The sequence below is a fragment of the Anabrus simplex genome, chromosome 1, assembly GCF_040414725.1.
Source record: "Anabrus simplex isolate iqAnaSimp1 chromosome 1, ASM4041472v1, whole genome shotgun sequence".
NCBI lineage: Eukaryota > Metazoa > Arthropoda > Insecta > Orthoptera > Tettigoniidae > Anabrus > Anabrus simplex.
Genome location: NC_090265.1, coordinates 126,078,698 through 126,106,546, shown reverse-complemented (window position 1 = coordinate 126,106,546; position 27,849 = coordinate 126,078,698).

Here is a 27,849-nt window from a genome sequence, read left to right as displayed (position 1 = left end):
TTCCTAGAACGGGAGAATAGCAGGTTAGGAAAGCAGTAAAAGGTTTCTGAGATATCACTTTCATATATCCGCGAGTTCTTGTTATATACGTCAGGAGAACTAATTTGTCTTTGGAAAGCCCTATTTTCATTTTTCTTTGTCTCCGGTTTTTTCAACGAGAAGTCTGGTGTCGGCCTAAAACACTCCCTCAGTTCGACTTTCTTCTCGATGGAAAGAGAAGAAAACGTTAGTTCTTTAATATGTTCGACGGTAATCATACTGTACGAAGTGCATACATAACACTACGCCTACATATAAATCACAACCTTTCTCGTAATTTCACCTTGTCACAGTCACCTCACGATATCATTCATCAACACAAAGTTAAACATCACGCTCTCCAGTGAGTATGGCCAACATGAGTCAAGTGCGAGGAGCCAGTAGTTACAGTCGTTACTCGTTTCGTTAGTTAATAATCCTAAAAATTACAAGACAATTTTAAATGTATACCGGCACATTTAACTCAGGTAAGTGCCTCAGTAAAATAGTTCCTAGTTTTAGGAGAGAAATGACATAAACTGACCCCTGTTAAATAGAAATCAGATCACCAATGTTTCGGGTAGGTTGGATGCAACGATGGGCCGCGGCAGAAACGCGCCGGAATCTCCGTAGAACAGCACATCTCTACTGCGCCTCTGATTGGCTCCCTCAAGGCCAGTCAAGCCAGACTCGGGAGTATTTGGTCCGCTGTGAGAGAGCGCCCTCCTGCGTAGGGCCAGCAGCACATCGTGCCGCAGCCCAGTACAACTCGCGCCCTTGATAATAATCTTATAGTAAAATATTTCCCTTGTTAACATTTAAGATTAAAATTCCCGAATTTAATGGAACCCCGTGGGGGGCGCGCGCCTTAGCGCCTCCCAAACGAGCCGCCACTGCCTGGAACCGGCAAGCGGTTTACCTTCAAGTGGCAAGCATTTAAGCGAGTTTTGCAAGCAACTTTAAAAAAATTCATAATAATGTTGTTTGCAATTTATTTTTATGTATAACAAGTCATTTTATTCAGAAAAAGGACGAAGAATACTATTGTAGGAAATTAAATTTTACCAATTTAGTATCCTCGAGCGAAGTATCCAACACACGCTAAGTATTCCAAAATAATCCGAAAGTTCTGGGCAACGTGTACGTAAAATATAATATTTTATGGCGATTTTACTATATAAAAAATTTGCACAATTTTATGCTGATTAAAAATATGTAGAAAGGTTTCACTACATTTCAGTATTGTAAAGTAAAGTAGAACTGAAATAACACAAGCACATCTAAACAACACGTGAGTCTACTTAGTCAGATTCATCCTCGCTACCTTCAGGGTGGCCCCATCTTTCTTCCTACTCTCATAGGCCTCCAAGAATGTCATCATTTATGGCAGTACTGTTGATGGACACCACAATTACATTCTAAATAATTTCCTGTGCGTATTTATTAGTTTCAGTCACTAAAAGGTTCTAGATAGCATTGGAGAAAAACAAATGGAAATATGTTAGAGGAGGACTGTTTCGCGGAGGGCAATTTCGTAATCCTGCGTTTCGAACCTTGAAATTCTCTTCCACTTCTATTTGTGGCTCTGGAGGATAAACTCTTGTCCACTTCGGTTCTGTTTGGTCAACTGCATTAACGTCATTATCATTATTATCATCAGTGGCTGTTCATAGTGTTCCACATCATCTTCAATATCAGTGTCGAAGACACTTAGCCAAGGCTCCTATAACTCGCCACTACCTGACGAATTATTGTCAATATCATCGTCATTTCCTACTAAAAATACGTCACTGTCACCTTCGTCGTCCAGATCAAACAAACAATTACGAATTTCACTACTTCCTGACAATTCACCCATTTTGCGCCACGAAAGCTAATGCACATCGGACAACCACAGCAAGCACAACAGAATGACCGTCTGCAAAGCGTTCTCGTTTTTCCACATGTATACCGCACATTCTGTCACAGAATTTCAGAATCGTGCTGTATTTATAGAGTATAGTTTCCTCTTCAACATGATAAAAGATATTTCATGAAGATGCTGAGTGTCAAGACGCTATCTCGAAATTGGTCAGCGCTGGCGTAATGTATCTCGATAACGACTCTGCCGGTTGAGTAACAGGGAAATGAGTTGCGATCGCGACGACTGCCGGTTCCGGGGTTAAAGCGATAGCCGCGCGGATCAGCTGTTTTAATTACAAGACGAATAACATCAAGGCGAGGTGTATTCCTTGTAACAAGACGTGGCTTTGTTCCAATAGTGCGATGATGTGTATCGTTGTCGGTAGATACAAGTCTTGGTAGCAGATCAATCCAACGATATGAACCTTGTGCTGGAAATTATCGCCACATTATTGTTTTGTTTGTTCGTTTAAAGCGTTCTACAACACTTTCCTTGAGATTGATGAACGTAGAGTAGTGCTGAATGCCAAGTAATGTGAAGTAAGACGAAAAATTCTGGTTGTAAAGCTCTTTACCTTGATCGGTTTGAAGATGCCTATGGCAGAGTTTCGATTCTTCAACAATATGTTTCAATGCGTGTTTGACTTGAGCTGCAGTCTTAGAACGCACAAGTTGTGAAAAAGCAAACTTCGAGAACACATCGATAACAGTAAGTGGATACTTACACTCCTTATTGCTAGAGGCATATTGAATAATTTCTACTAAGTCTGCTTGCCAGAGATCATCCTTTCCTCTTGTAATGACGCGTCTGCGAGGGTAGGTGCGACGTACTGGTTTATGTAAATCGTGTGCGATGTTTACCTTAACAGGTGAGATCTTATATTGACGAGCCTTTGCAGCATAATACCGGCATGTTGTAATCCTCTCTCTTTTTCGAGAATTTCTGATTTGTGACCTGTGTGACCAGCATCTTGCGATGATCCTAGAAGTTGTAATCGTTCAACGAATAAGTTTGGGGCATTCCAGTATCTTACGTCCAAATACGGCAACAGAGGCTTGTAGATAACACTGAGCCCACGTGCAGTCGGAAACAGCTTAGAAACAAAGTCACGATACTTGTAACTCTTATTGGCTTTTACAGCTTCTATTCTCTTGTAATTACGTCGTGTTGCGCAGTAGCAAAAAGTGTTGCTTTACATTTTTGAAGACCATCTTGTAAAATTGTATCCTTGTCAAGTATTCGTGAGAAATGAAGTTATAGGAGTACTTTTGTAGGTTTATAGGTAACATCTTTTATAATGAGTATTTTGCTATTCATTTTAACATTTGAATTTCCTGTCGAGAAACAGTCGTCTTCGTGGCGAATACCGTAGGTTGTGTCAGTTTTTCCTGTAAAGAGTTTTCTATATAAGGTGCAAGGAGATATCGATAGATATCTTGAAAAGTTCTAAACTGATTACGATACTCTGGCGTGATCATAACCTCAGACAAAGATGGTAGATCTTCATCTTCAATCGCCGCGTTGGATCGCCAAATTTTATTTATGCGACATGTATAAGAAAACTCCGGTTAACTTTTCTCCCAGGGTAAAGTTGTAGGTTGTATTTTAACGTGAGTTCAAAAATATGTAGTGACGCAATCGAAATATTCCTCCAACTTCTCATAATCGCATGTGAATGTCTACGGGTAACGCACCGCTTCAAAATTCGATGTAAAAGATTAAGCTATTCCTTAATTCCAAATTCGATCATTGCTTGCAGCTCCAAAATAAATCATAAACATGTCTTAAATAATGTCATTTATTGATCAAAAATATGAATTAATAAAATTTTAAAATGTGAAATAAATTGTTTAAATCATGAAATTGCTTTGGTATTTTGAGTTTGAGGTATTAAATATTCATATATCAATGTCATATTCATCATTCGTATGTACACTATTTAATAGAAATGAACTAATTTATTACATCTCACCAATAAAATTAAAATGAGAATAACTTGCAGATAATCGTGAGAAATTCAGTAAAAAGCAAACAATTCCTCTTTAATTTATAAGTTTCCTAAGTATTTGATTTATATCCTTTCATAATTTCTTAAGTTCGCGAGTTACTCGAGGAGGTTAGTTTTTCCTCATAATCATTTTCGTCGTTTCATAAAACTGTGCTTAACAGAAGCATTGACATAGACCCAGAAGTGATCTATATTGCCATTAAAACAAGAAATTAGTCGCGGACAATGAAATGCCCCATTTAATAAAATATAAAAATGGAAACATTTATTGTGAGTAATTTCTGTATGTAGTTGCTGTATAACCGTACCGCTCTGCTATCTTTGCAATGCTTATTATAACATTGTGTCTTCTTTATTTTTATTTATTTCGACTCCTCGCTGTCATCAGCTTCATATATATTATCCGATCTTCCCAGCTCCGTATATCTCTATTATATTGTTTTGTACTTGACCTTGAATTTCCTGGTAATATAACTTTAAAATTTCAGGTTGATTATTTACGGAGATCGAATCGCTACCTTCACGATATCACGACATAACTCGAGTGTGAAGCTCCAACTGGCGTTTCGCGTTAACATTCCAAACAGGCATCACCGTAAACCGTCCAGTGAAGTAACTTTTCATCAATCTACACAAGCTAAACTATAATTCTAAAAAAATTCAATTTTCATACCCGCAATGTTTCTAGTCAGCGATAATTTCTTCTCGTAAAGATACATAATAGAATTCTATTTACAATAATCATGCATTACCTTGACCGTTCGTCAGAATGTATTTTGTTCGTGAGGTCGGCTATCCCAAAACGCACCTCGTTTGAATCAAACAGAAACGTCACTTAGACTTAACTGCCGTGACCGAAAGTCTCCATATTAAATAGTACCGGTACTGTTCATTAAACATCACTCATAAAATACAAGCTTACACTTCCTATAACATCCTGACCACGGCCAACAGAGGACCAAAACCAACATGTTCCCGACCGCTTAAATAAAATAATTTAAGTTTCATATCACATTAAACATAACAGTTAGGTAACATGTAATGTAGCAGAGTTACATTTTTTTGAATAGTGAACAGGTCGTTTGAATCGTCAAAATAAACCAATGTAGGTTAAGTTATCGCGAGTGACTTGATAATATACGAATGTCCTGATGGAGTTAAGTAGACCTACTCTTCAGAAGAAACTAGACAATCCAAACAATAGGGAAAGTAACTTTTTTGTTAGGGGCTTTACGTCACACCGATACAGATAGGTCTTTTGGCGACGATGGGATAGGAATGGCCTAGCAGTTGGAAGGAAGCGGCCGTGGACTTTATTAATGTACATCCCCAGCATTTGCCTGGTGTGAAAATGGGTAGCCACGGAAAACCATTTTCAGGGCTGCCGATAGTGGTATTCGAATCTACTAACTCCCGGATGCAAGCTCACAGCCGCGCGCCTCTACGCGCACGGCCAACTCGCCCGGTGGAAAGAACTTAAGTAGATATCAGTGTTATTTCAATAATGTTATATGAACATATCAGAATTTGCCAGGATATGAAGGCAATGATTAGGAATAGAATACAGTAATATTTTAAAAGGAATGTAGGATATGCTTGTAATATGTGAAGGTTATGTTGTCACACGTACTCGTAATTGATAGGAGGTTATATGTGGATATCAGAACAATATGAACCCGAAGATGCATTTAAATGAGAAAGGAGTTACTTATACGTTGATGTGAGATATTTGAGATGAATAGGGATCTATGTGATGTACTTCGAAGAGATATGATATGAAATGAAAAGGGAGAGTTATGAAACAACAATATAAGAAAATAATAATGAAGAAATGTAATGAATGATTTCGTGAAAGAATATGAAATATTTTGATGTTATGAAGAATATTGTCGTAAACTCGGATCAAACGTACTTTGGGAGCAATAATTGCATGTTATTGACGGAGATTCCATATCAGATATTAAAGGTAGCTTGACGTGACTCTTATGTGGTGATATCGCAGGAATGAATCATCGAAATGAATTCTGGTCTGGTAAATTAGACAATTAATTCCATATTTTCAACCTGATAATCCTACTATAGAGTATTGTATTTTTATGACAGATGTTGACAGTTACGGTTAAACATTCGTACGTTTTTCCACTTATTTTTATTGGATAATAGTCACTTGCAAGTTGTGGTCATTGTGACGACAGTTAGTGTGTAAGCAACAACAAAACAGTAGTGACTGTACTAACCTCAAGGACCTGGTCAGTGTGATAACCAAATCAAATCACAAGAGACTCACTAAAATTGAATCTATCGAGTGTGAACAGAAATATGTTCAAAAGTCTGTATAGTTTTGTGCAGGAAGTTTTGACGAAATGAAGGCTGAACTAATCAAATTGAACGATAATTTCAACAAAGCTATGACGGAAATAACTGTTCTGCGAAACCATATTTTCTAAATGAGCGTGATGTAACTAACAACGAAATACTGCGGCTCAGATCTGAAAATAATGAGCTCAAACAATATGTTCGCATAAATAACTTCAAAATTCATGGTCTGCCTGTGGTTATCAATGAGAAATCTGTCCAAATCGTGAAAGATTTTGCGAAGTGCCTAGGAGTAGACATAAACAACAATGACATTGACGCGTGCCACAGCAACACCTCCTAGATAATAAGGCCTAACAACAGCGTGGTGACGTCACGCTACGGAGGCGATGGCAATGCAGAGAAACGCGGAACGTGGTTAAACACAGACATGATTTTAATATTTTTTGCCAGTGGAATAATTTATTTACTAACAGATAGCATTTAAATTTTAAAGTATACTGAATTATACTGTCGTTATTACCTTATTTTAGTGACTCTGTCATTAAATATAAAGAGCAAACAGTTGTAAAACACGACAGCATCTTGCAATGTTAACTTACTTGGGCCCAATTGTTACCAGCACAACAGGATGTTACAAATACATTTCAATTTAAATAGGCATTACATGATCTTAAAAGTAAACTAACACGTATAATATTAGCATAGGTCTAACATCTAAGCTGATGTAGCATCACTGGCAGTATTTGTACATGAGCCTACAATGTTTCCTCCCTTGAAGTTCATGTATGGTTTAATGAGAATTTCACCTACCATCGATGTCACCAATTTGTCATTTTGTTCGAAGCCTTGAACTTTATATTTTATGTATTCCAGAAAGTATGTAAGTTTCTGTACTAATATTGGACTACCATTCAGACTGGAGCCTACTCTTTTAAGAGTATTGATATGTGGCAGCATTAAATTGCTACTATGTCTCATAAATTTGTAAAAATCGTACGACTCAACAGCCCTGAAGTGCTTGGCCTTAGCCCTGCTCAGCCTGAAGGCCTGCAGATTACGAGGTGTCTTGTGTTCAGCAGGAAGAATTCTCTCGGCCGTTATTCTTGGCTTTCTAGACCAGGGCCCCTATCTCACCGTACGATCTCGCAAATGTAATCACGTAGGCTGAGTGGACCTCGAACCAGGCCTCAGATCTAGGTAAAAATCCCTAACTTGGCCGAGAACGGAACTGGGACTTCCGGGTAAGAGGCAGGCATTATATTCCTTCACCACGGGGTCAGCCGTAAATTTGTAAACATGAGGAGATATCAAACAGAAGATTGAACAAATAACAAGTAACTCATGCACATACTCCTTTATGAACTAAGAAATGTTTTAACTGCGACTATTAAATTAACTGTTGAGACATCATCCTCGGTGTTCAATTCACTAACTAGGACTAGAATTAACTTATTTCTTGAATCTTCCTACACATTGTTACAATCATTCCTTGTAATGCAGCTATGATGTTTTGTAACTAAAGAATATACCGCATTTGTATTAGTAATTTTGTTCACATATACATTAGAAATATTTTATACTTTAATAAAACCCGTTTCGAATAAAGTCCCTGTCTTATTAGATATGCTATGCAGTATGGTTGCCTTGATGCATCGACGTACAGAAAAATTACTTACGTTCCCTTCATCACAGTACAACAACTATCAGGTACGGTAACATGTTTATTGTACTTTTCAGCTGTGTAAGAGTGTGGAATGAAATTCTGTGTACGGTATGAGATATGCACTATCTTCAATGGCTCTGTTTATTGCTCCTCTTTCTATTCTACTTACTTTCCTGGTTCTTATCTTCACCTGCCAGAATGTGACGATAAATATGATGGGCGGTTCGGAAAGACATAAGGCATTCTCTTACAATCATGGTCTTGGAAGTGAAGTAGTTAAAAGTTTTTCCTGAAGATCAGTACCAGTTATTTCCCATAAAATATCACCGACTATTAAATTTCTGTGGCATACCTGTAAAATAATGTATCACCGTGAGCGAAATTCAGGCATTTTTCAGAGTGAATCGGCCTACACCAGCAGCTCTTGTATGTGGTATGTTTTAATGCGTATAATAATAAAAATAATACCGTTGAAGTAATGTATTCCATGATTGTGAGCTAACATAACCTTATAACATTGAAGAGTAAATATGCCTACATATCACCAGCTGTTGCGTGTAGTTAAATACGTCATAGGCCTATGCTCATTATGATTGTGTGAGAATGTAATAATAATAGTTACTTACAACTGAGTTATTAGTAAATCTGTAGTCTTGTCTTGGAATTTCACGTAAACATATCTACCGCATAACCTCGTATTTCGGAAACTTAATGCCTACACTTCCTTATCACTGTCGCATTTCTCCTCACAGTTGAGTACCCAACACATCAGTACCATTACGTACAACGGTATTAGCAATTGGCATCATTAAACGAATTAAAACTCTTCTACAGGGGCGTATTCTCCTTAAATGCAAGGCATTCATTGCATGCGTTATGATAACACAAAGAACTGTCTGATGTACGATTTTAGGTTGTTTCAAGTCAAATATTAACGATTTCATCTCTCAGAAGTTCAAAATGTCCGCGCAACTGTACTAGTTCCGTTGCTTGACTACGTGTGGTGCTGGTGTAGTCTCGCCGTCTACCCCAATCTAGGAAGAAAGAGACAGCAAATGGAGGAGTTAAGGATGTAAGGCATTCAATTTTAAAATTGCATTCAGTGGCAGAGTTCTGAAACCCTCCGAACGATGTCGCTGCAATTGAAACTTGGTCAGAATTTGTCATCCCATACCCGTGCTACCCTCTGCCATCTGTTAGCAACTTGGAGAAAGTCGGCATGTTTACAGCGAACGGGACCCACAGATAACCCCCCAGCGAGAACCCAACGTGACGAAACTGACCAATGCCACTGGGGTGACTTACCTCCCGTGCTTGAGTTGTGGCTAACTAGTGAGTTAATTCATTTTGTGTTTTGCTGATTAGTGACTTCATTCTGTGTGTGCTGTTCCTGTGCTATTCGTCATTTTCGGTGTTTTATTATATTTTGCGCACATGTGGTATTAACGGTGGATGAGTCTAAAACGGATATAATTGTAAATCAGTTTGAAAAAACATTTACTGGCCGTTCGTTTGATGAAAAGATTCAAATATTTAAAGCCGGGAGACCTCTACCTTCCCTCGAAATTTGTTCTTCTTCTTCTTAATCTGCTTATCCTCCAGGGTTGGCTTTTCCCTCGGACTCAGCGAGGGATACCTCCTCTACCGCCTCAAGGGTGGTGTCCTGCAGCTTCAGACTCTGGGTTGGGGGATACAAATGGGGAGGATGACCAGTACCTCGCCCAGGCTGCCTCACCTGCTATGCTGAACAGGGGCCTTGCGGGGGATGGGATGATTGGAAGGGATAGACAAGGAAGAGGGAAGAAAGCGGCCGTGGCCTGAAGTTAGGTACCACTTTGGCATTTGCCTGGAGGAGAAGTGGGAAACCACGGAAAACAACTTCGAGGAGGGCTGAGATGGGAATCGAACCCACCTCTACTCAGTTGACCTCCCGAGGCTGAGTGGACCCCGTTCCAGCCCTCGTACCACTTTTCAAATTTCTTGGCAGAGCCGGGATTCGAACCCGGGCCTCCGGGGGTGGCAGCTAATCACACTAACCACTACACCACAGAGGCGGACCCTCGAAAATTTAAAGCAGAAAACAACAATTGTGTACGCACGTTCAATCCAGAAACATACAGTAAAACTGTTTGGCTCGAGTTCACCTACATGTAATTAGGGTGAGTAGAATTGAAATTTACTTAATACATTGTGTTAACTGCATGGTTACTAGTTACATGCCTCAGTGGAGATTCCAGGATACTTCACTGCTCTTCTAATTTCAGCGTTACATGGCCAAACTCAATGCTGTGTTATTACTGAAAAGGTTCAACCTTGCCTGCCGATGTTGACGTCACAGTACATTCCCAGAACGGTTGTGGGGCCTTATATCTAGGAGGTGTTGGCCACAGACTTCCTCAAAATAAAACAGAACCACCCCGCTGCCCTCTGCTGGTAAAAGTTCGCAGTCGTTTAAAGAAAGAGGAAATACTAACACCAAATAAAAGCAAAGCAAGATTGACCTCCGCTGATGCTGGGTTTCAAGCTAAGTCACGGAGTATATATATATATATATATATATATCAAGTAACACCTGACATCCCAGAATGAATATCTGCACAAAAAGGCAAGGGGTCTTCCACAGCACGAATTTTTGCTCGGGGGAAGGACTGTAACATTTATGTTAAAAAGGACAACACTGGAAGGACTACGCGTATAACCAGCATAGATGACATTTTTAACCTTCAATCCGGTATAACAAACCAGACATGTTACCAAGACCATGGATGCCGTATTAGCAGCAACTAGAAACAACATCTCCGTTGACCAACGACATGTCCTTGCCGTGGACATTCAACATGGCCTAGGCGGTAAAACGCCGATGTCGACAGACCATACTATTGACACCAATCCCTACGACTGTATGGAATTAAAATTTGTGAGTGAGCACTACACTATTCATAATGATAACTTTCTTGCTGACTGTAATAAGTTATAAATATTGCATATTAACAGCAGATGTGAAAAAAATAAGCTAGACAAATTAGAAACACTGCTCCATATCTTAGGTGAAGTTGATGTATTTGTTATATCCGAAACTTGGGTTTAAAGTAAAGAGGCCAAATAATACAATTTAAATAACTACTGACACCGTGGTGTCGAGTTCATTTACCTTCTCCCTTAACATTTTAGTTGTGGGCTAATCGCCATTGAAGTCGCTGTCCTATTTCCTCTAATTTTTCTTCAAACCATCTTACCCCACGTTTCCTAGTCATTGCTTGCCTTATTTAATTCATGTATTCTCCGAGCCTAACGCTCGATATCTTACCTTATACTTAATGCTGCAAATATCCCTAGTATGTGCTGCTATCTTCTTCGGAGTTTTCTTACTGTGATGCTCCGCCCCTTAACCAATAACAGCTCTCTGTCTTGTTAGCTCTCTCTTCATCATCTAGCGGGCCTGTGCCGCCATTACTGTCTAGTCGCTGGAGTGAGATGCATCGCTGGCGTGCTTGTTGTCTCTTGCTGGACCAAATGTCGGTGCACATGGATAAAGGATAAAGAATCTGTGTGAGAGGTCTCCCTCTTTCTCTCACCGCATCTTTACTAATTTATATCATAGTTGAAAAGTCGCGAGAAGGCATGGATTTTTGTTCTTTTTAAACCTCTTGGATAATTGTGTTGACGTGATTATTGTGAACTGACGCTAACGCGTCTCTGGAAGCTGATGCAAACATGCAAGTTATTCATGTTCTCAAGTGAAAAGGACCTTCTGCACTTCATTTATGAGTTTGGAAAAACTACCATTCGGATTTTAAGCGTTTTAGGTCTCCTAAAATATTCCATCTTCCTATCTCGGCTTTTAATTTTAAAGATTTTTCCTCAAAACCTATTCGGGTTTCCTTCTAAAATTAAATTATATATAGAGATATCCATGCTAAAAGATCGTGGACTGAAAGCGTACTAAAGCTTATTATGTTACATTCACCTTGGGTGAACCTGAATTATTATTATTATTATTATTATTATTATTATTATTATTATTATTATTATTATTATTATTATTATTATTATTATTATTATTATTATTTAGATCACAATATGAAGATAAAGTTGGAATTCAAGAGGACAAACTGGGGCAAATATTCATTTATAAGAAGGGGCGTTAGGGATTGGAATAACTTACCAATGAAGATGTTCAATAAATTTCCAATTTCTTTGAAATCATTTAGGGAAAGGCTAGGAAAGCAACAGATAGGGAATCTGGCACCTGAGCGACCTGCCGTAAATGCATATAAGTATTGATTATTATTATTATTATTATTATTATTATTATTATTATTATTATTATTATTATTATTATTATTATTATTATTATTATTATTATTATTATTATTATCAATTATACTGAAAATATAGAGTGTAATTTTATTAATCGTTGCTACGAAATCACCCCATTATGTAAAGATTTTGAGCCATGCGAGTACTCAACAAGAGGACGGGAAATTTATTTAATTTTCACTGTCTTAATTTCTTTCCTGTTCCTTCCTTTTTATTATTTCTTGTAAATTTGTGATTTTGCCCCTTAATTTTATGGCCATTGTTGTGGTTGTACTGATTGGTCATGGCGTGTGTTCGTTGCCATGACAATGAATTGTTGTTGGTGATGATTGTTTTTTTCTTGGAGATTGTTTACGAGTTTGTGGGAATTCATAAAATTAGTATGACTTGGCCCTTGCCCTTGTGAATTTTTGGAGCATGTTATTTGGCATTTAACTTTTCCTGTATATTTTTGCTCTATCCCGAATGGGATATATCTACATTTTTCCCCTTGATACTGGGGGTAGTACGATTTTCGTTGATGGTAACGTGTGGAGTTAGTATTTGACTCCCTTGGAAAGAACTCCGTGATAAATGGTGGTGTTATGTTGTGTAACTAAAGTAAATTCTAAAGGAGAATTTACAAGGAACTTTCACCTTTCAAAAAGAGAAAATCTTGATTTATCCCGTTTCACTGAGAGTTGAGGTTTTTGAAATAATTAGCTTGTTTAATTATTTTCTTCTTTGGTTGGTCGACCACGTTACGAATTAATCCTTCCAAATTGTCATTTAATTTATTTCAAAATAGTCAATTAATTTTATTGGTGGACTTTTCGTCTGTTATGGAATTTAATTTAATTTATTTTCTTTAAAATAATGGTATTATATTTTTCTTATCAAGGTAAGACATGTTGTTCTGTATTTAATTTCAGTATTTTGATACCCGGTACAGTTGTTCTTAATCCACGATTTTAATTGAGACACCTCTCCACCAGTTCTGGTAAGTTCTTCCTTGTTTATTTTATGGTGGTGTTTTACGGAGTCTGTTCTCGCTCCCCGTTTCTTGACGAGCTGGTTAATTTGTGGTAACGACTAATTCCTTTTTTGCTGCCGCTAACATGTAGTTGTGTTTGACTTGTTAACGGGACATTACTCAATTTTGTTTCCTCACACAAGGGGTGGTGGATCAGGGGTATTTACCCACTTTATCCATAAAAAGTGGAAATTGAAAATTCTTAATAAATGTGAAATGAAACATAGCTTTATCTGGGTTGAGATTTGGCGAGACATCTCAGCTGGTAATTCCAATTCAGATAGTCAGCATATAATTGAAGGATACAATCCTACGAGGAGTAATGTAAAGTCATTTTTAACATCTCTGGAAAATTTCCTTTTTCATAATGAAAATATTCCTTGTTTTATTATTGGTGATACAAATATTGACACTTTTACTGAGGATAATTTTAAAAAGGAGTTTTAAAATGTACTATCATGCTATGGGTTCACACTCTGTAACAAAATTTATGCAACGCGCGCGACTGAAATAATATCAACTCTTCCGGATTATGTACCAGTTAACACAGATAAAATATATTTCAAGTTTCGAATGTAGATAATGACGTAAGTGATCGTAACATCCTTATCAAATATACTGTATGGCTACAAAAGAGAACCTACGTTATGTGATCAAAATTATCTGGGCCGATGAACTTCGATGTTAGGCCCCTGTAAACAACAAGCATCATCATCATCAAAATTATCCGCGCCCCCTCAAAAGCGTACGTTTTTCACCTTAGATGCATTGTGCTGCCACCTACTGCCAGGTACTCCAGAGCAGCAACCTCAGTAGTCATTTGACATCGTCAGAGAGCAGAATGGGACGCTCCGCGGAACTCACGGACTTCGAACGTGGTCAGGTGATTAGTTGTCACTTGTAACAGAAGTCTGTACGCGTAGATTTCCACACTCCTAAACATCCCTAGCTCCACTGTTTCTGATGTGATAGTGAAGTGGAAACGTGAAGAGTCACGTACAGCACTACAGCCTACGGGGCGACCTTGTCTGTTGACTGACAGAAACCAGCGAATGTTGAAGAGGGTAGTCAAGTGTAATAGGCAGACATCTGTCCAGAACATCACACAGGAATTCCAAACTGCTTCAGGATCCACTCAAGTACCATGACAATTCTGCGGGGGGTGAGAAAACTTGGATTTCATGGTCGAGCGCCTGCCCATCCAAGTCAATGCAAAACGGCGCCTCGCTTGGTGTAAGGAGCGTAAATACTGGACGTTTGAACAGTGGAAAAACGTTGTGTGGAGTAATGAATCACGGTACACAATGTGGCGATCCGATGACACGGTGCGGGTATGGCGAATGTCCGGTGAACGTCATCCGCCAGCGTGTGCAGTGCCAACAGTTAAATTCGGAGGCGGCGATGTTATGGTGTGCTCGTGTTTTCCATGGATGGGGCTTGCACCCCTTGTTGTTTTGAGTGCACTATTACTGCACAGGCCTACAATGATGTTTCAAGCACCTTCTTGCTTCCAACTGTTGAAGAGCACTTCGGCGATGGCGATTGCATCTTTCAACACGATCTAGCACCAAAGCAATTTCATGATTTAACCAATTTATTTCACATTTTCAATTTTATTAGTTCATATTTTTGATCAATTAATAAGACACTTAAGACACATTGAGGTATTATTTGGAGTTGCAAGCAATGATAGAATTTAGAATTAAGGAATAATAATTATTATTACGAGTATAGCATGACCTCGTCTCACACGTGGGCTGTTACCCCACTTCCCCAGCGAAAAGGGGAGAAGCACACCAACATGCGTTGACCTACGATAGCAAACACGTTCAAAAACTCCTATACTCTGCTGGTGTAATTGATTACGTGACTCAACGACACGAGGACAGTATGACATAACCAGAGTTTCCTACTGCGGCAATTCAAAACACATTACGTCCTGAAATATTTGGCTCGTTTTTAGGGAAACTAATAGGACAAGGTAAAACGTACATAGTATGTGTTGTGAGATGTACTTTTCTCTACCGACTGGCAAAATATCTGCACGTATGCCCCTAACATCCAGTATAAAGAGAAATATAAAAAATACGTAACGGGTGTTGTAATGTACAATCGTGTTTCAATACCAGCGAAGCAGCGCGCGATGGTCAAAATGGGAACTAGGCCCATGTCGCTATATCACTGTACTAGGAAGGTGTATTAGCAGGGTTACCAATTTGGGGATTTTGTCACCAGATATGGCGTTTTCAGGAAGTCGTATGGTGACAAAATTTGAATTTTGCGACATGTCGAAAATATGCTGCTTTTTTTTAATATCTGGTGGAATATATAGTGGTTTTATAATGACATGTCAATTTTAAAAAGAACTGTGGTTATAAGACGCGCAAATTTGTAAATATTATCATATGAAATATCATATCAAATATGATATTACCATGTTTACGTAAGCGACTCGAAGGGATTTGACCCCGCCTCTTCCCGCATTCGGTACGACCACGACGTAGTAGAATGAATCATCCATGCGAGGTGCCCAACTGCCATTGCCAATGTTGCTGTGTTGATTAAAGATGGTGCGCTAGACGTTTGAATTGTGATGTAGTGTCTACTTCGTAATTTATGTTAAATGTGTTAATTACAGTGTAAGTGCAGTGGTGAACAATGGGGAAGTCAGTATAAACAGCAGTTTAGAGACGAATGGCTTAAGGATGATGGGTATAATAAGTGGTTACTAAAAGTAAAGGGAAATGCCACAAAAGGCTTTTGCAAATACTGTAAATCTCAACTAGCTGCTAAGTTAGGAGATATTGAAAAACAAGTGATTACTGCTAAACGCGTCAAGGAAGCCGAAGCCTTTAGTTCTAATAGCAGAAAACTTTAAATTTTAAACCAGTTAATCTTGAGACAAATTTGGTCGAAGGAAGAACGGCATTTTTCATTACAGAACATTGCTCTATTCAAGTGGTTGACCATCTTAGCGAGTTTTGTAAAATACATTTTCCCGATAGCAAAGAGATTCATTATTCGTAGTTGCATCGTACAAAATGCACTGCTATCATACAAAATGTGTTAGCTCCACATTTTGAAAATGACTTGATAGATGATTTACGCGAAAGTGAAAACGGTTTAGTTTGTTGTTGGATGAAACGAATGATATTTCAGTTACCAAGTCACTAGTCCTTGTTGTAAGATTGTAATAATTGTATAACAATAATAATTATTTCAATATGAGGAAAATAATCAAATATGAATAAAATAAAATACTTAATTGCCTCACGCCTGGGCTTAAATTGTAATCTAATTCAAAATATATGAACAAATAACTGAATAAGTTGATAAATTAAATTAATAACAATAATTTTTCGAAATGTCCGTATTATGGTCGCCAGAGTTCACCAGATTGGATCCCTAGAATTTAGATAAAGCTTGATAATTCTTTCTATCCCAGGGCGTGTACATAAAAGCTGAGTGATGATACATCCGCTTCAGGCCTTACTTAACTTTCTGAGAACGACTAAATAGGCAGTAACTGCACCTTCGTTCATGTATAACTCCACTGATTCTAAAATAATTAACTATATTCTGAAAAATATCCGTGCATGAGAACCTCATGTACACACCAAAATACACACAGGCCTAAATACACTTACAAAATACCGTTGGAAGACTCCATATTTACAACAACAACAACAACAACAACGATAACAGTGGGAAAACAAAAGCGAGTACCAAGCTACCACCTGCAGTTAATCCGTTGAACAATGTACATATTGTATATGTACGTAAGAACACCTCACTGTGTCTGTGTATCAACCAGATTTGCAGATTCTCATAATTGGCACTTATTATACCACACAGTTACAGTACATTTAAGTTACTATGTTCACTGACCCTAACGCGTGGTTTGAAGATACATTCACTTGAGCAACACACGCTTGTCGTTCTAAAACGTGCATTCAGGGAAGTCTGAGATATAGCACACCACAGCTTAAACCAACATATTATACCAAGCCACCACAAGTGATCCAAATCGCAGTGCCTAAACATTCCATTGTTGTAGGTCAGCCAAGTTCCACAAACATAATAAGACTACCTTCCACAAACCAATGAAGTCTAGTCCAGTGTGAAATTCATTCCCGTACGTCTTTCTCGCCGTTTGATCAGATGCTCTAACATGATAGTTGAGATTTATCCTGGCCAGAGAATCATGAGTAGGTCCTCTTGTCAAGACCACGCCGTGAACCTCTCCCGATCCCATGACAATAAGAGCATCAACATACTCAGGGGTATTCACATGACTCATCGGAGTTTTCCGACTACATCAACTGACTATGATTAGTTCCAAATGACTCATACAAAGTTTCCAAGTTAAAATAGCGACGCTTTCCCAGCCGTTGTACAAAACAAATTACTCATACCACATAAGGAGACCTTCAAGGTTAAAACATTAAGAATAACTATACAAATGAAATCATAACAATGTTGATGATAATATTAATACTATTTATAATAATAATAAAACATCGAAAACTGACAATAATATTTCTCACACCTAGATACAGTGTGAGGGTGCTATATATGTACTATCACAATATACTATTCAAAAAGTAAAGGAGAGATTGTCGTGACATATTTACAGTTAGTAGAATTGTAAGAATTTACAGCTGATGCTATAGTTGCGGCTTTGAAGAAATATCTTTGTAATAAAGGTTTGGATTTGACTAAATTACAAGCAATAGGAATAGACAATGCGTCTGTTATGGTAGGCATAAATCATGGCGTTTATGTAAAGTTAAAGGCTGAGGTGCAAATCTAAAATTAATCACATGCGTTTGTCACTCTCTACAATTGACTGTTTCACATGCATCAGGGTGTTTGCCGAGAAACTTAGATTTCCTTATAAGGGAAATTTACAATTGGCTTTCACTAGGAAATTGAATCTAACAAAAAAGGCAGCTAAGGATAACATGATGGCAAGCATAATTGGCAGTCATACAAATTTTAGTGAAAAATGGAAAGGTATGTACAGGTATTTTAAGGCAGAAAGAGGTTAGAAGAAGGACATTCCCGGAATAATTAATGATCAAGTGGAGTATGTATGTGAGGATCTTCAAAAGGCAGAAGTATTCAGTCAGCTGTATGTAAAGATTGTTGATTACAAGCATAATGTCCAGATAGAGGAGGAGACTAATGCTAAAGGAGTATTAAAATTTACATATGATAACAATGGCATTTACAATAAGATACAAAAGTTGAAAACTAGAAAATCGGCTGGAATTGATAAGATTTCTGGGAATATACTAAATACAATGGGCTGGGATATAGTACCACATCTGAAGTACTTATTTTATTATTGTTTGGTTAAAGGGGCTATACCAAATGAATTGAGAGTTGCTATAGTCTATGGAGAGCTGCATGAAAGCAGTCTATGGACTGATGACTCAAACAACATGGTAGCCCCTGCGTATAAAAGAAAGGGTGATAGACATGAAGCTGTAAATTACAGGCCAGTAAGTTTGACATGCATTGCATGTAAGCTTGGGGAAGCCATTCTTTCTGATTATATTAGACATGTTTGTGAAATTAATAACTGGTTCGATAGAAGGCAGTTCCATTTTAGGAAAGGTTATTCCACTGAAGCTCAACTTGTAGGATTCCAGCAAGATATAGCAGATATCCTGGATTCAGGTGGTAAGATGTACTGTATCGCGATTGACCTGTCTAAAGCATTTGATAGGGTGGATCATTGGAGACTACTGGCATAAATGAGCGGAATTGAACTAGACAAAAGAGTAACTGAGTGGGTTGCTATATAGAATTAGAGTAGGCGGAGCTTTATCTGACCCTGTAATAATTAAGAGGGGAATACCTCAAGCAGTATTATGGGAGTTTTATGTTTTCTTATATACACTGACTGACAGAGCAAATGCAACACCAAGAAGGAGTGGTCAGACCTTTATGCCAATCGCAGGGTAGACTGACGTCACTGAGGTATGCTCATGATGTGAAATGCGCCGCTGTGCTGCGCACGTAGCGAACGATAAATGGGACACGGCGTTGGCGAATGGCTCACTTCGTACCGTGATTTATCAGCCGACAGTCATTGTAGAAGGTGTTGTCATGTGCCACAGGACACGTGTATAGCTAAGAATGCCAGGCCGCCGTCAACGGAGGCATTCCCAGCAGACAGACGACTTTACGAGGGGTATGGTGATCGGGCTGAGAAAGGCAGGTTGGTCGCTTCGTCAAATCGCAGCCGATACCCATAGGGATGTGTCCACGGTGCAGCGCCTGTGGCGAAGATGGTTGGCGCAGGGACATGTGGCAAGTGCGAGGGGTCCAGGCGCAGCCCGAGTGACGTCAGCACGCGAGGATCGGCGCATCCGCCGCCAAGCGGTGGCAGCCCCGCACGCCACGTCAACCGCCATTCTTCAGCATGTGCAAGACACCCTGGCTGTTCCAATATCGACCAGAACAATTTCCCGTCGATTGGTTGAAGGAGGCCTGCACTCCCGGCGTCCGCTCAGAAGACTACCATTGACTCCACAGCATAGACGTGCACGCCTGGCATGGTGCCGGGCTAGAGCGACTTGGATGAGGGAATGGCGGAACGTCGTGTTCTCCGATGAGTCACGCTTCTGTTCTGTCAGTGATAGTCACCGCAGACGAGTGTGGCGTCGGCGTGGAGAAAGGTCAAATCCGGCAGTAACTGTGGAGCGCCCTACCGCTAGACAACGCGGCATCATGGTTTGGGGCGCTATTGCGTATGATTCCACGTCACCTATAGTACGTATTTAAGGCACGTTAAATACCCACCGCTACGTGCAGCATGTGCTGCGGCCGGTGGCACTCCCGTACCTTCAGGGGCTGCCCAATGCTCTGTTTCAGCAGGATAATGCCCGCCCACACACTGCTCGCATCTCCCAACAGGCTCTACGAGGTGTACAGATGCTTCCGTGGCCAGCGTACTCTCCGGATCTCTCACCAATCGAACACGTGTGAGATCTCATTGGACGCCGTTTGCAAACTCTGCCCCAGCCTCGTACGGACGACCAACTGTGGCAAATGGTTGACAGAGAATGGAGAACCATCCCTCAGGACACCATCTGCACTCTTATTGACTCTGTACCTCGACGTGTTTCTGCGTGCATCGCCGCTCGCGGTGGTCCTACATCCTACTGAGTCGATGCCGTGCGCATTGTGTAACCTGCATATCGGTTTGAAATAAACATTAATTATTCGTCCGTGCCGTCTCTGTTTTTTCCCCAACATTCATCCCTTTCGAACCACTCCTTCTTGGTGTTGCATTTGCTCTGTCAGTCAGTGTATATAAATGACAGGAGGAAACAAGTGGAACAACAGGTAAGGCTTTTTGCGGATTATGTTATTCCGTAAAGAGTAATAATTAAGTTACAAGATTGTGAGCAACTGCAACGTGACGTCGATAATGTTGTGAGATGGACCACAGGCAATGGTATGTTGATAAAACGGGGTTAAAGGTCAGGTTGTGAGTTCCGCAAATAGGAAAAGGCCTCTCAGTTTTAATTACTGTGTTGATCGGGTGAAAGTTCCTTTTGGGGATCATTATACGTATCTAGGTGTTAATATAAGGAAAGATCTTCATTGGGGTAATCACATAAATGGGATTGTAAATAAAGGATACCGATCTCTGCACATGGTTATGGGGGTGTTTAGGGGTTGTAGTAAGGATGTAAAGGAGTGGGCATATATGTCTCTGGTAAAACACTAACTAGAGTATGGCTCTTGTGTATTGGACCCTCACCAGGATTACCTGATGCAAGAACTGAAAAAAGTCCAAAGAAAACAGCTCGATTTGTTCTGGGTGATTTCCGACAAAAGAGTAGCGTTACAAAAATGTTGCAAAATTTGGGCTGGGAAGAATTGGGAGAAGGAAGACGAGCTGCTCGACTAAGTGGTATGTTCCGAGCTGTCAGTGTAGAGATGCCAGACGAATAAGTTTGAGCAATGTCTTTATAAGTAGGAAAAATCCATGTCCAGACTACACTAAAGGCCGTGACACTGAAACTTGGCAGCACTGTACTGTTACTCATTGGAGGTTTACTTGTAACATATGGGAAATTAACCTTCAATGATGTTTTCTCACATGAAACGTTGCTGGAAGAGCAGTTTTCATTGGATACATATAACACAAGGTAAAAATTGAAATAAATACGTCAAGATAATGATGAGAATAAACAAACATATGGCTACAACTAGAAAAAGCAATACAGTTCTATGTCCATCAAAATACATTTCTAACATTGGGAATCAAATTACTCCAGGGTCATCAGTTTCCTTTTCTTGCCAGAACTCTTAACCATGGAATCAGTATCATTAACAGGTTTCGTTAAGTTGTTGATCAAAATATTTGCAAAATAGGGCAAAGATAGGCAGATAAGTTAATTTAGAAGTTTTTCACAACATGAGCAGCCCTCCCTTGTATCATTTACACTTTGCCTAGCAAGCTGAATCAACACACATTTCTGATTCTTACTCTGAAAAAATGCTACTTCATATTCCTCAGAGATTAAAATTGCATGATCTTATACAGTATATATTTGAACACACATTTAAGACCAATTCTGATGGGACCTCTGTTTAAGCTATTAAACATGCCATTTTCCACTGTTTCATTTGATATATTCGAGATACAGTAGCTGCAATTAAGTTTACTGACTAGCTTAAAAGCTACTTAACCTGAAATGTAAATGACAGGAAACATGTTATCAAAATCTACTTCTATTTCATTTACTTTCCCTAACACACTGGAAAATTCACTGCATATATCCGTTATGTTATGTTCAATGAATCGGAATCTAATTCAAACATGTCCTAGTTTAAATATTTATTTATATTTTGCAGACCTTAATCCTAGCAAACACTGCACTCTTATCTTCTTCTCAGCTTCAGTACCTTGTAAAACAGATACATTATAATTGGCACCACACAACTGTCTATTAGAATCATAGTTGCTGGAGCACGAAGGAACACAGCAATGCCTTGGCATCTGAAATGAAGCCTAGCTTTAGTTGTTATTGTCATACATGTCATACTTGTGCAACGTAAAATGAAATAACACAATCATTCCGCTCTTTCTAACTACCGGTACTCAATTTTAAGAATACAAACACAGAATGGCTTAAAGAAACGGTGTGGATTGTCACATACTGAAACATGAGAATGCACACATTTGCCGTAAATTAATGACGTTCCAGGATGCTAAATAGCGTGTAGATTAATTTTTTAAACTATAACACATAAAATACCTTCAGTATACTTTGAATTTTAAACAATGCCATCAAGTTAATTCACGCTCAACACAAAATATAATGATACACCACGTTAGACGTGTTTACAAATTACGAACTCACAAGTCATATGCTTGACTCCAAGCGACGTTGTCGGATCTCCAATGTTAAGGCCTTAGAAAAGTCCGGCCATGAAAGAACACAATATGAAGATAAAGTTGGAATTTAAGAGGTCAAATTGAGGCAAATATTCATTCATAGGAAGGGGAGTTAGGGATTGATTGATTGATTGATCGATCATCTCTACGGCAGGTTTTATACAAAGAACTATACGAGACAATAAATATCAGCTTCAATCAATCAATCAATCAATCAATCAATCAATCAATACTGATCCTCATTTAGGGCAGTCACCCAGGTGGCAGATTCCCTATCTGCAGTTTTCCTAGCCTTTTCTTAAATGATTTCAAAGAAATTCAAAATTTACTGAACATCTCCCTTGCTAAGATATTCCAATCCCTAACTGCCCTTCCTATAAACCTATAAACGAATATTAGTCCCAATTTGTCCTCTTTAATTCCAAATTTTTCTTCATATTTTGATCTTTCCTACTTTTAAAGATACAACTCAAACTTATTCGTCTACTGATGACATTCAACGCCATCTCTCCACTGACAGCTCGGAACATACTACTTAGTCGAGCAGTTCGTCTCATTTCTCCCAAGTCTTCCCAGTCACCCAGAACAAATCGAGCTGCATTCCTTTGATTTTTCCAGTTCTTGAATGAAATAATCCTGGTGATGGTCCCATTCCCTGGAACCATACTCTAGTCGGGGTCTTACCAGAGACTTATATGCCCTATATTTTACATTCTTACTACAACACCTACGATAACCTCATAACCATGTGCAGAGATCTGTACCCTTTATTAAAATCTTATTTATGTGATTAACACAATGAAGATCTTTTCTTATGTTGGAACAGCAATGAAACAACCCGTTCCACTCCTTCCCCAAATTCTCAAACCGTATATTTTAATATTCAGCCAATTTCACAGCAATCACATAGCACAACAAAAGGAGCATTCTTCTTCGTTTCTTTAAAACTTAACTTACGAGTTCACCGCCTTCTTGATTCACAATAACATTGCTTGTCCAGACGCAACATCCTCCCACCTTTGATTTTACACTGTCAAATCCAATTAATTTACTCATTAACAAGATATATTAAACAACATTTCAAACACAGTTTAAGTTCTTTCACTCAAGAAAACGTGAAGGGATTTTCACTTTCCTGCCTGTCCTGGTAACTTTGGCACCTTGCACGGGTACACCAGGATCTGGAGACCTTGGAATAGGCCCTTGGTATTTTTTGTGACAACGTATAGTGTTGCGCCTTTACCTGGGCTTATGGGAGAGAAACACATCTCTAAGGGATAGATGTGTTGTATTGGCCGGATGAATTCTCCAGCAGCAGTTTGCACCTTCACTACTCGTACTTCATTGTCCTTCCCGGGGAACACTTCTGTTACTCTCGCCAAGGGCCAGTCCATTCTCTTCATGTTGTTATTGCCGATCAGCACAACATCTCCACACTTTATCTCTTCCCTCCTCCCCTTCATGTCTCCTTTCTTGTGAACGAGTTGACCTAGATACTCTAGTCTAAATCTCTTCCTCAATTCTTCTCTCAGACGTTGTTGGTATTGTAGCCTTTTCGATAAATTAATGTTATCAATGGAATCAAGATCTGGCACTCCCACCCTTTTGATATCTTGTATGTATATTGAAGGTGTCAGAGCCACAAGGTCATTCTGGTCATCTGATATGTAGGTCAATGGTCTGGAATTTACAACTGCTTCACAGTCAATAAGAATCGTCATCAATTCTTCATAGTTTACGAAAGCATGGCCCAGTATCAGCCACAACAACCATCTGAACGACTCGTTCCCACCACCCATCCCACCAAGCTGCAGTGGGTGGGTTTAATCTCCATTCAATTTTCAGAACTGCTGTCTCTTCGGTTGTCTTCACCCAGTCAAGTGTCCTGAGCAAATTCTCTGTTCCACGGAAGTTTGTCCCATTGTCGCTATATATAACATACGGTCTACCCCGTCTAGATATGAATCGTCTCTAGTTCAAAGTGAACTGACCTAACAACAGTACATGTAAAAATTACTATCCATGATTTTATATTACCTATTAGGTGCAATGGACCCGCTAGATCAATTCCAACCATTTCAAATACGGACGCTTCTCTTACTCAAGCTTCCGGAAGTTCCACAGGGTCTGTTTCAGCAATCTCTGATTCAAATCTTCTACATCTGAGACACTTGGCCAGAATGCAACGGATTGTCTACCTTCCCTTGATGATCCAAAACCGTTCTCTACGTATAGATAACAAGATCTGTACTCCTGCGTGAGAAGCTTTCAAGTGCACTTCCATTACAAGTAAGGCTGTTACCTTATGTTCAGGTGGCAACAATATGGGAAATCTGAAGTCTTCTTCATCTTTTCTTCTCACTATCTTGGTGCGAATTCTCAAAAGCCCCTCTCTATCATGGAATGAATGTAGTAATTTAAAGTCTGATCTTTCTCGCTTTTGAAAAGCGTCGCTCTGCACAATTCTCAGGAGTTTTATTTCTGCATTCTTTATTTCTGTTCCTGATAACTTTGTCGACATAAGCCTGTCTTCTTTACATTTGGCGTTGTTAAGGAACCGAAGTACCCAGCCATCTTGCGTACAATTCTTGAATACCTCGAGCAATATTTAAGGTACCATTCTTCTTCAGACGAGGGCGATGCAGATGTCAACCTGCTAACAGCTCCCCCTTTTTTTCTTGGTTTATTTCATCTTCATTCGGTTGATAGTGAAATGTGGGCCACTCGTTCTCATCAAATCTTAACCACTCTGGCCCCTCCCACCATCTGGATTCGATTAATCTTTTCACACAAAAGCCTCTTGAAGGGAGATCAGCTGGGTTATCTTGACCTGTGATATGTCTCCAATCTGCACTGTCCGAATAAGCACGTATTTCTTTAACCCTATTCTTGGCAACGGTCCCGCACTGTTCATTATTCTTGATCCAGTACAGAACAGAAGTGGAATCTGTCCAATAATACTCCTTCATATGTAATGATTCGAGACTATTCTTGACCTGTAAAGCCAGTCGTACCCCAATGCAACATGCCATTCATTCTAATCTCGGTATTGTTGTGTTCTTCGGAGGGGCAAGTCTTAATTTACATTGCAGCAATTGGACCATTACATTGGTATTATCTTTAGAGTGTAGGAATACTGCAGCTGCATACGAAAACTTTGAAGCATCAAAGAGAATGTGTAACGAGCATGAATAGCGTTTCTTCAAAGGAGATCCATCTAGGCACTCTTATCTTTGTTAGGTCTGGTAGCTCTTCAACCCATTTGATGAATTTCCTGTGCAACTCCACCGGAATCTCATTGTCCCATCCCAACTTGGCTTTGCAGTTTTCCTGTAAGAGCAGCTTCGGACAAAGGGTAACGGGCGAGCTGAAACCCATGGGGTCAAACACTCGTTGTGCAGTAGACAACAAAATTCTTCGTGTACTTACACACTGAGTCTTGCTAATTCCACTTACGTCACAAAACAGTGAGTCTTCGACTTTATCCCATAAGAGTCCGAGCACAGACGACGACCTTATACTTTCTTCCAGATGTTTGAAACAAGTATGTTCCCCCCTCTTAATTCAAATTTTCCATCAGCCATTATCTGCGTAGCCTTATCATTAAACTCTTGTAGCTCTTCTTCTGAATTAACAGATGTGACAGAGTTGTCTACATAAATGATCGTCTCAGTTTTTCAGCAATGTCTTTCAGCGGTGGTTTGTATTGATGCAAATGATGTTGTATGACAGCCCCTAAAAGAAATGGGCTGCAGTTTACTCCAAATGTTACTCTATAATGTCTCAAAATCTTGATTTTTCTCATTCACACTCTCCCACCAGAGAAATCGCAGAAAATCTCTATCCTCTGGATTGACTGATATTTGCATGAAGGGTTGTTTAATATCGGATATGAGTCCAATTCTTCTTAATCTGAAGTCCATCATTACTTTTGAAATCAATTCTAACAGGTTGGGACCATTTGAGAGATTGTCATTCAAAGAACAGCCATCTTTTGCTTTGCAAGACGCATCAAAAACAGGCCTAATATTGGTTTAGATTTTTCCTTAAACACTCCTCTATGAGGCAGGTAATGCGCTAAACAATCCTCTTCATTTCTTGACACTTCTTCAATTTTTCCTTCTTCCAGCCAACCCTTCAATACCTGATAGTAATCCAGTAACTTATTAGCAGTTCTGAGTTTGGAAGTTGTAGATAGTAATCTTTTCTCAGTAAGGATTCTGTTATCCGGTAACTCTTCCCTAACCTGTAAACAAGGTAGACTAACTTCATAGCGCCCGTCATATTCCCTCTTCACAGTTTTTTAAAAGTACTCCATAACCACTGCTTCCTCCTCTTCCTTGGTATGACATTCAGAAGGACCAAGAATCCCTAAAACATCCAACTTCCATAGCTCTGGTAAATAATTTGTTTGTGTCACCATGGTGGGTAACATCACAGCATGGTTAGGTTGCCCGAACCCTCTTTGCATTCGTCCCATCACAACCCATCCTAGTCGAGTTTCCATTGCTGTGACCCCACATTCCATTTCTTCAAGATTTCCAGTGTAAAGCATCGCCACAGCGTCCGCTTCTAACAGTACCTCAATCGCTGGCTGTCCGTTTCCAACATCAGTTATTTTGATTCCATGTTGGTTCAGCTCTTTCAAGCAAGGCGTAGACGAGAGTCGAAGTATGGATACACATATTATGGGCTGGTCTAGTACCTCAACGTTGCTAGCGTAATTTCCTTCCAAGCTTTCTAAGCAGATGCTGTAACATCGGTGCTCCGTTTCCTTGTTTGAGCTTCCACCAAATAGGACGTGTTTTACCATCTCAGTATTTACATGTTGACACCTCATTTCTTCTGCAATCTTCTTCAGGATATACGAACCTGAGTCAATTAGTTCCCTTACTTTTCGCTTTCTGCCATTTGCAACGAGATTTACCATGAGTGATTGAAGAAATACCTCTGAGGTACACTGACTAGATAAACACGTTTTGTCGTCTTCATCATTTTTATCTTCTACATATAATTTTCCTGTGCATTTTCTAGATTTCGACACATGATATATAATGCCTTTTGGAGCAGATTATGCAAGTTAGTCTCTGCTTGCAGTCTTTGCTCGATGACCATGTTTCAAACATGCGTAACATGCTCTCCCTTTTCTCACCAAGTCTTGCTTGTTGCTAAGGGATAATTT